Raw genomic sequence first — 8,439 nt, forward strand, 5'->3', positions numbered from 1 at the left:
GTTATTGCTGGATGGCTTCAGCCGTTATCTGGGCTGAATATGTATTTGGTCAATTGAGAGGATGCTGGAATACTTTGTAACTAGATCTCTGTGAGGTGAAAACTCCGGTGGCTGCTAGTATTTTGCATTGAATTAAAGGTACAAAGCGAAGATGAAATTGGGAGGCTGCTGGTTTTGAGCAGGCAGATGCAAGGGCAGTTATGTGAGAACATCAAGTTCTGCCTGGCTAAGGGAAGATCCGGAGCATGCTCTGACATGCTGCGTTCAGGTAGTTTGTGTTAATTCCCACTGTTAGGATTTAACTATGTTTTCAGTGTACCTGAATTTTAAATTAATTGTTGGTGACCCTTACGAGTCTCTGGAGGGGAGATTCCGTTTGAGTTGGGTCTTGTTTTTAAGATGCATCAGATGGTTTGGTTTTGGGTTTTCTTTCCCCCAAAATAAAGCTTTGAGCAATAATATATCCTAAGAGCTGTTGTAAAAGATAAAGGGTGGTCCCGCACTGCTCAGAAGCGACTGCTCTGGGTGCGTGTGGTAGCTGGTTGCTTTACGCTGTGCATGCTATGCCTGGCGGCTTGGATGAGTGCGTGTGTGGGCTTCCGTGTTCCAGCACCATGGGATTGTCCTTTTAGTGCAACGGGTGTGAGAGTGGAAGTTGATGAGCGATGTTTTGCTTCTTAATTCTCAGTGATATTTGCATTTGCTGCCCAAGATACCGCATAACATCTTGCGGGGGGGAGGAGGACGTACTTCCCTTCCATGTCCTGTTTCGTCATTTTCCCTTTCCTTTTGCCTTCTTTTTTTTTTTCCAGCCCTTGATCCAGCTACTTTGGAGAAGAGGGGCCACCCCATAGGGCTTCTTCCTCCCCACGGCTGGTCTCGCGGGCTGGAGGACCTGCCTCTCAGGCAGCTGTGGGGCTGCTTAGGTGACTCAGGAAAGAAAGAGAAATTTCATATCACTTTTATGTAAAAGGCTTATGGAAATGTGAAATGGAGCAGGCTGCCTACTTCTAAAGCCTGTGTTCGAGGAAGGGAGTGGTCTGCAGCATATTATGCATTATAAATATTGGAGTAGTGCAGTAAATATCAGTAATCTTATTACAAGGAGTGGAAATCCTCTTTAATATATTGTCTGTGAGGGTGTAGAGGCCCACAGACCTCTCATTTTTTTAGTCTGTTCTTCATGTTTACATTTTTACATTTCATTCATATGCATTTGTGTTTTGTTTTTTTTTTTTTTTAAAAAAAAAGGTATTTTGAATTGCCAGATGGATTTTTCACGAGGACTGTTATTTTTCTGTGTATTTTATTTGGATACTTAGGTGTCTGTGTTTGGGGGGTGGGGTGTTGTTTGTTTTTAGTTTTTTCCTGTTTATAGTGCATCGATTTGTTGTTAAATTCAGCCTCTCTGCCATGCCAAAAGCGTGCCTTTGGGAGTGTTTCCAGGCTGCCTGTAGTACTTTTCTTTTTCCATCCTTGTATATAACTGTTCTTGCAAGTTATTTAAAAGAAACTGGACACTTGCTAAGGCATTTTTTTCATTTGTTGCAAACCTCTTGCCCTTTGAAGGGAGATTTTTAAAAGAAAAAAATCCTACAGAACTCCTTTTCTGTTGCCTGATGCAATCGTCTTTGGGCTCAGCCTGGCTGAGCTCGGTGAAGGTCCCACATGGGTCAGGAACTTCTCACAGGGACATGTTTTCCTGCAATGGTCCAGGTAATGACAAAGGCACCTCCAAAGCTGCTCTGCAGCAGGCGACCGTGCGGGGCTGCACCAGCAGCAGGTTCTTTGCTTGGAGAGTTTATCTTCGGAAAATCGGCTGAGCGGAGCTGGGTTGCTGGTTTATCTGATGGAGTAGAAATGAAAGATGGGAACATTTGTCATGTCCACTCTGACATCACAGTTGAGCAATTAAGAGAAAGAAATCTAATTTTTGTTTTTTTCCATCAGTTTAGCTCCTGGAATTCCCTCATGGCTTATTGTACAAAGGGCTGAAAAATAAGAGTAGTAATCTGATTTTTGTCTGTTTCCAGTGTTTTATGTTTTCCATTAAAGCCTTGCTGGTATGCTGCACTGACTTTTTGAACTGCAGGATCAAAAAATACTCCTCCCTTTTTTTGGTGAAGACTGTCTCTGAGAAGGATAAATATTATTGATTGAGGTATTTAATACACTAATGAAACCCACAATTATTGACTATGTAATTAATATACTGTCTAAAAGTAAAGTTTGACAGTGCATATAGAAGAGCTATATTGACTTGCGCTTCTTTGGCAACGTGCCTCGCAGGTTTTTATTTATAGGCATTGAAACACGTTCTTCTTCAAGTAATGATTCAATCCCACTTTCTGTTTGCCACAAGCTAGGAGGCTGCCGTTCTTGCTGACTGTAAGGCTTTCATATTACCTGTGGGGAAGGAGAATGTTCAGCGTTTAGCTGGGCTGGCTACTGCGTTAGATTTCGGAGCTGGAGCATCCGTGTGTGTGGCGCTGCTTCTTGCAGCTGGGAAACCAGACTTTTCCAAGCAGCTTTCTGCTTTTTGTAAGCAAGTTTGCAGATGTTTTTTGACTTGCTTTTGGTTTTGCTAACCTTGGTGAGCGACGAAAACACAGGAAATCCAAGGGACAACTTGATAGCCCTGGGAGGGTACTGTCAGAGCGAGGAATAGCCACGTTTGTGTTTTTAAAGCAGCCCCTGGGTATGCTTGGGGAGCACACACTCTGGTTGAGGCTCGAGGTGACTCATGGTTTTGTTCTAAGCTGAAGTGGCCTTTCTTAAGCCTAGCAGCAAGATTTAGTCTTCTCCGTGAACTGACAGGTGATCTGCAGCCCGGTGTGTGTTCCTGCCTTGCTCCAGGGTTCAGTGGTGCTGCGTCCCCGTGGTCTGGCTGACCTGGGGCTGGTGGCTTGCCAAATCTCCCTTTGCCGTGCTCATCTTCCCTGGCGGGTTCTGCTTGAGCCCAGCTTTGTGTTCTTTGCTGCTCCTTAAGTTACCATAAACTGTGTTTAAATTGCCAGGAAGCTGAAGCTACATTTATAAATGGCTTTAAGTTGTTCGTGTGCCCTGTGAAATGTTAAACTTCTTAGCACCAGGTGAAGTTATTTACATCGAACTCAGAAGCTGATAATGAAGGTTTTTTTAGATTTCAAGTGATTTTAAAAAAAACTTCCAAATCCCAAGTGTATCAGCTATCTGGTAATTGGAGCTTGTGCTGTCATTAAAAATGACAGCTTTCTCCAATAACATTCTTAGTGCTTGTAAAATGTAGCTAACATAACCTATATTTAACTTGTATTAGCTAGAATTTCATTTCCATGCTTGCTTACTTTCCAAGCTCTGGTACAAATGCCGAGGTCCTTCTCTATTCACCAGCCACATATTTCAATTCTTCCAACCAGGTAGAATAATCTTTTAAGCAGGACTGGACAGCCGGGTATCTTTGACGTGGTTTTCCCGATAGAAGTTTTTTTCAGCCAGCAAGTAGAAGCCATTCTTCGGGCAGAAATAAACCTGAAACAATAATACATGTTGCAAGAAAGCCAAACTTTGTAGAAAGCTCCTATTCCTTAACCCTGCAGATCAAATAAAGCCCCCCCCCCTTTTTCCCTTTTTTTTCTTTTGGTTCTTTTTTCTCTGCGGTCAGTTAAAAACATTTGCATGTTGAATCGTTAAGACGCTGTCCCATAATTGAGATGCTGGGTAGCAATCTGCTCCCCTCCTCCGCCTGGAAGTGTTCCACACAGAGCCCTCTAATTAAACAGAAAATGGTTTGTCATGTGTAACTGCCTCTTCTGAATGTAACAAACTCATTTCAAGAGATGCCAACACCATCTTTATAGCTGTTTTAATAATCTTCTCTTGAATCAGAGAGGGCTCTAACCTCGTATTTCACTTCACCAGCTGTTTATTTAGCTGTTTGTTTTTTTATTTTTCCCCTTGCACCGAGAATGTGTAGACTCTTTTGTGCCTGTGTGTGTGTGGAAATCCTCATTAGAGTAACCGAGTTTAAGTCTGTGAAATAGTCTGTTAGGGCTGCTGCTTTTAAGCGTTACTATTTACAGTGGGAGCACGTGCGGGCTTTCAGCTCCGAGCCCTGTCAATCACCTGCCTGTCAGCGGGAGGGGGCCCAAAAAGCTCCGCTGTCATGCCTGTTTGCTGGGGAACGAAGGTGTTTAGGCAGTTTCCAAAGCTAACATCTATTTTGCAGACAGATGTGCATGCCACAGCCACCCTCCGCACACGCCTGTAATAGAAACCATTAGCTTCTCCGCCACCCCAGCGCAGAGGAGAGCTGCAGTGTGTTCTTAATGCATGAAGTGTGGTCTGGGCAGGACACAAATAGTGTAGCAGATTACCAGGTAAAATTGGCTTTTACCTCTCCCCCATCCTTCTCAGACACTTTCCTGCCAAACTTCAGCTTTTAAGTCGGCGCTCAAAGAAATTCTCTCTGTGTAAAAGGCCTCTTGCTGCCTTTTAAATTGGCTAATGTTTGGCAGAAAATCCGAATAGCGGGTACAGTTATTTAGTGCCTTCATTACTTACTGCCTGGAGACTTTCTCTGATATTAGTGTCTCCTGTTTATTCAGGGCGTGCTTGTGTCTGCCTCTCCTCTGCCTGTCTTTTGGATAGGTGAGGACCTGTAGGAGCTCACGGTGGCATCCCACAGCCTCATGTCCCGGGAAAGCGCTTTTTCTTCAAAGCCTATCCGCTGTGCTGAGAAGGAACACGCTTCCTTACCGTAACGGCTTACTGTACGGTAGCACCAGTTAGAAGATGAGGAGCGGTGTTCTTCCAACAAGCCATGTTGTTAACATCCAGCTGGGATGTGAAAATCACTTCTAGGTTTATATCTCTAAATATTGCGAGCCTGATGCCACCATCTTCAAAAAGCGAAGGAACAGCAAGCCGACTCCTGTCAGTTTGTTAGAGCATATTTATAACTCAAATGCTAATTCCTGCTCTTGACTCATAATAGCTTCTGAATTCTGAATCTTTAAATTCCGGATCTCATGTTTTGAGGTTAATCCATTCAGATAGATTGGGAAGCAGAATTTATAATTTGGAGAAGTAATGTCAGTCCTTCTTTGCTTCAGCCAGTCATTTCACATTGGCAATAGGTCCTACCAGAAAGCCACTACTTGACCCTTCCTTATAGACTAGTCAAAACCGACGTATTCATTTTCTCTGACTTGATACTGCCGTTTTCTTCGTACTCATACCTTGGCCCGTAAGCTTAAGAGTCGCAATAACTGGCTGTCAGCATACTTGCCTGATTCAGATTTAACTCATTCAGCTTATTGTGAGCCTTAACCTATTTTCTGTGCTGTTTCCAACTGTACAGCTTCTGCAAAGAGATTAATAAGACAAAAAAGTATATCATAATTTTCAAACCTCTCCCATGGGGTGACTTACGGGGTTTGAGGAAAGGAATGACATGAATACACCACCCATCAGTGGGCATGGCCTTTAGCATCAGTCCTTAAGCCAGCCTTTGCAGTGGGCAGCCTGTATCACCCCAGCTCTCGCTGATGCTAAATCTCCAGGAGCTGCCTTCATCTTGTCGAAAGCGTTGCTTGACTTGCTCTCATTATACTTCAGTCTTGTATCGGAGAAAGCAGGCTCATTACTAAGCAAGATTTAAGAAAAAGATGAACTTTTTTTTTCTTTTTAAGAAAAAGTGAAACTGTATTTTGATAAGAATTTTAATTACCATGTTTGGAAACAAATACACAAAGATGAAGCAATGAATGTGAATTTCTTTTTGAAACTCTAAAACTAAGTTTCTGATGGTTTTTTTTTTTCCCCAGTTAACAAAACGGGTGAAAGATCACAGTGTTTTAATGATCCCTGTTAGTGTCAATTCCTATGACTAATGAGATGTTATCTGGTGTTAATGACGGGTCTGGTCCCCAAGCAGCAACCTATTCCCATGCTCTGCCTCCTATTCTTCGAGCAGTTCGAGGACATTTGGTGTCTCAGGGCAGGAGATGCACCGCCTCCCCTTTCCCAGAGCAGGTTTCTCATTGAATTTGACAAACCTAAGGTCGATGATTTAGCATTCCCCCAAAGGGATGCTCCTGAAAATAAACTTTAGACTCCGCTTATACACCTCAGTTTATTGCGGTGGGTGCAAAGTGCTTGGGGGGGGGGGCATTCATCCCAGCTGAAGCTTGCAGAACATAGAGTGCCAGCTGTGTGCGACTACACCCATAAATCCCCCTTCCAGGAGTTCCTGCCTGTGCGCTTTATAAGCAGGCTTGTAGCAAACACCTTGCAATGCATATTCATTATTTCGGCTTTGCTTAATGCGTAAGGCTTGAGGGGGGAGAAGGAAGTGCCTTCTCTCTACCAATTTATGCTCCTTGAGCTAATCCACCTCCCCTGCTTGGCACAGTTAAGTTTTAGTTGCAATATTTTCTGTCTCACAGAAGCAAGTTTTAATGGCGCTCCAGAAGTCCCTTTCTGCCAATAGTTCATTAGGCTCCATGAATGTTCCAGCTGAAGAATAGTCTCTGAATTAGAATCATCTTCCAACACACCCTTCTTGTTGGATCACTGTCAGATGAATTGATAAAAGAATATGTCTGGATTGAGCCAAAAAGTACTGGGTATGCGGTACAACAACCTGCAGCCTTCCAGACAAATGAGCGAAAACCAGGGAAAGCCACAATTCTGCATTCAGGACGTCACAGGCATGGCAGGAGCTTTGGAAGGTCTAGATTAAAACGTAGCTATTTTTCTTCTGGAAATAGGAAGAAGGGATTTGGTGCCAGTCAGAAGCAAAGCCTACCGGATTCAGGCAGGAAGCTAAATTCACTGCAACAGTTTCTCTAAGAGCCGAAGAGCAGCCGCAGCGCCTAATCAATAGGCAGAATCCAGAGGTGCTGGCAGAAACATCTCTAATATGCCCACGGTAATTAACTCTGAATTATCAGGTGTATATTTGAAACCCTTAAATGATCATCCTAGGATTTAACAAACAGTTTTGTGCAGCTAAGTGTTGCCTGGACTATTCTCCATAAAGCTGTTAGCGACCCTGGCTTGCGTCAGTGGGGCAAGTGAGCTCCGTGCTGCTGCTAAAGCTGAAGGTGATCCGGCAGTGCAGCCACCGGAATAACCCTTGGAAATAGGGTTTAGGCTATAAACCGTGTTTCAGCTATCTCATAAGAGCCGTTCATCCTGGCAGATAAGTCATCATGCGCCTGTCTTTAAAAATGACTGGCTCAGCTATTGTCTGCATAAAATCACCTTTGTTTATAGTGCATTTTCTAATGGCTCAACCAGCAGAGTAAAATTTAAATAAGTAATTATTGTGCAGAAGGCGCACGCTAAGTGGAATGATTTCCCTGGCTGCTTTGCCCTTTTGGCTACCTCTGAGCACAAGACAACTCCCTCGGTGATCAGGTGGGTTCAGACAGGCGGATTTTGGCAGCTTGAGCACCTTTGCTCTAGGAGCACTGTTGCTGCTTAAGATCTGCCTAAGCAGTCTTAAATCAGCTAAATCATTGGTACAACCCAAGAAAAACATGGGCTTAGGGATCGGGGGGGGTTTTGGTTTGTTTTTTTAGTGTTTTCTTTTGTTTTAACTCAAAAAGACAAGAACTGCAGAACTTGGGCTTGGATTTTTATCCCAATAACTTAATACAGGGATTTAAACTCGGTGTCCCTCTGGCAACTGGCCCTTCGGAAAGCCACCGGCACTTCTTCCAGAGCCAGCAGGTGGAGCTTGAAGAATAGCAGCAATTTCCAACCCCATTTGTGCCAGAGCCCATTGAGTGGGAGCTATCTGTGCTGAAATCCTGATTGAATAAAAATTGTTCATTATGCAAACTGTCTGGTTCAGTACACAGAGGCAGCCCCCAGGCACAGACCCCAAGTAGCTGCTTTCTCTTTCCCCAGATTAAAACATATGAACTGCTTTGATGTAATCTTATAACAAAGCCTAATGGAAATTTTATATCCTCTGAAGTTGACTGTCATTTCTCATTGCCCTGTTTCCTCAGTCCTATTAATACTCCAGTCCAGAGAGCGGTGGCTGAACTTGCGCTCTTTTTGCTCTCAAATACGGTATGCTTCCCTGCCTGTGTTTAAGTTTTTATTTACGTGTAAATACTGTTAGATTACATTACAGTATGTTTAATCCCTTGTTTTTTCCATAGCTATTTATCATTTTAATGGAACGCTGCAGAATATTACATTGTGCAATGTGTTTAAATTGATAAATTGTATTAGAAAAACATTGGATAGGATTTTTTAATGGTAAGTGGGGCTTTAGTAGATATATTTTCTCATTAGCAGACTAACTGAACACAGACTGCATGAGGCTGGAATGTTAAGGATTTTGGGATAAGCTATATTTATGACTTATTTGACTAATTAAGGCACAATTTTATCATAAAGTTTTTCCCAGACTTTGCTGAGCAGGATGAAGGAGGAAAA

Source organism: Opisthocomus hoazin, chromosome 20, assembly GCF_030867145.1.
Source record: "Opisthocomus hoazin isolate bOpiHoa1 chromosome 20, bOpiHoa1.hap1, whole genome shotgun sequence".
NCBI classification, from domain to species: domain Eukaryota; kingdom Metazoa; phylum Chordata; class Aves; order Opisthocomiformes; family Opisthocomidae; genus Opisthocomus; species Opisthocomus hoazin.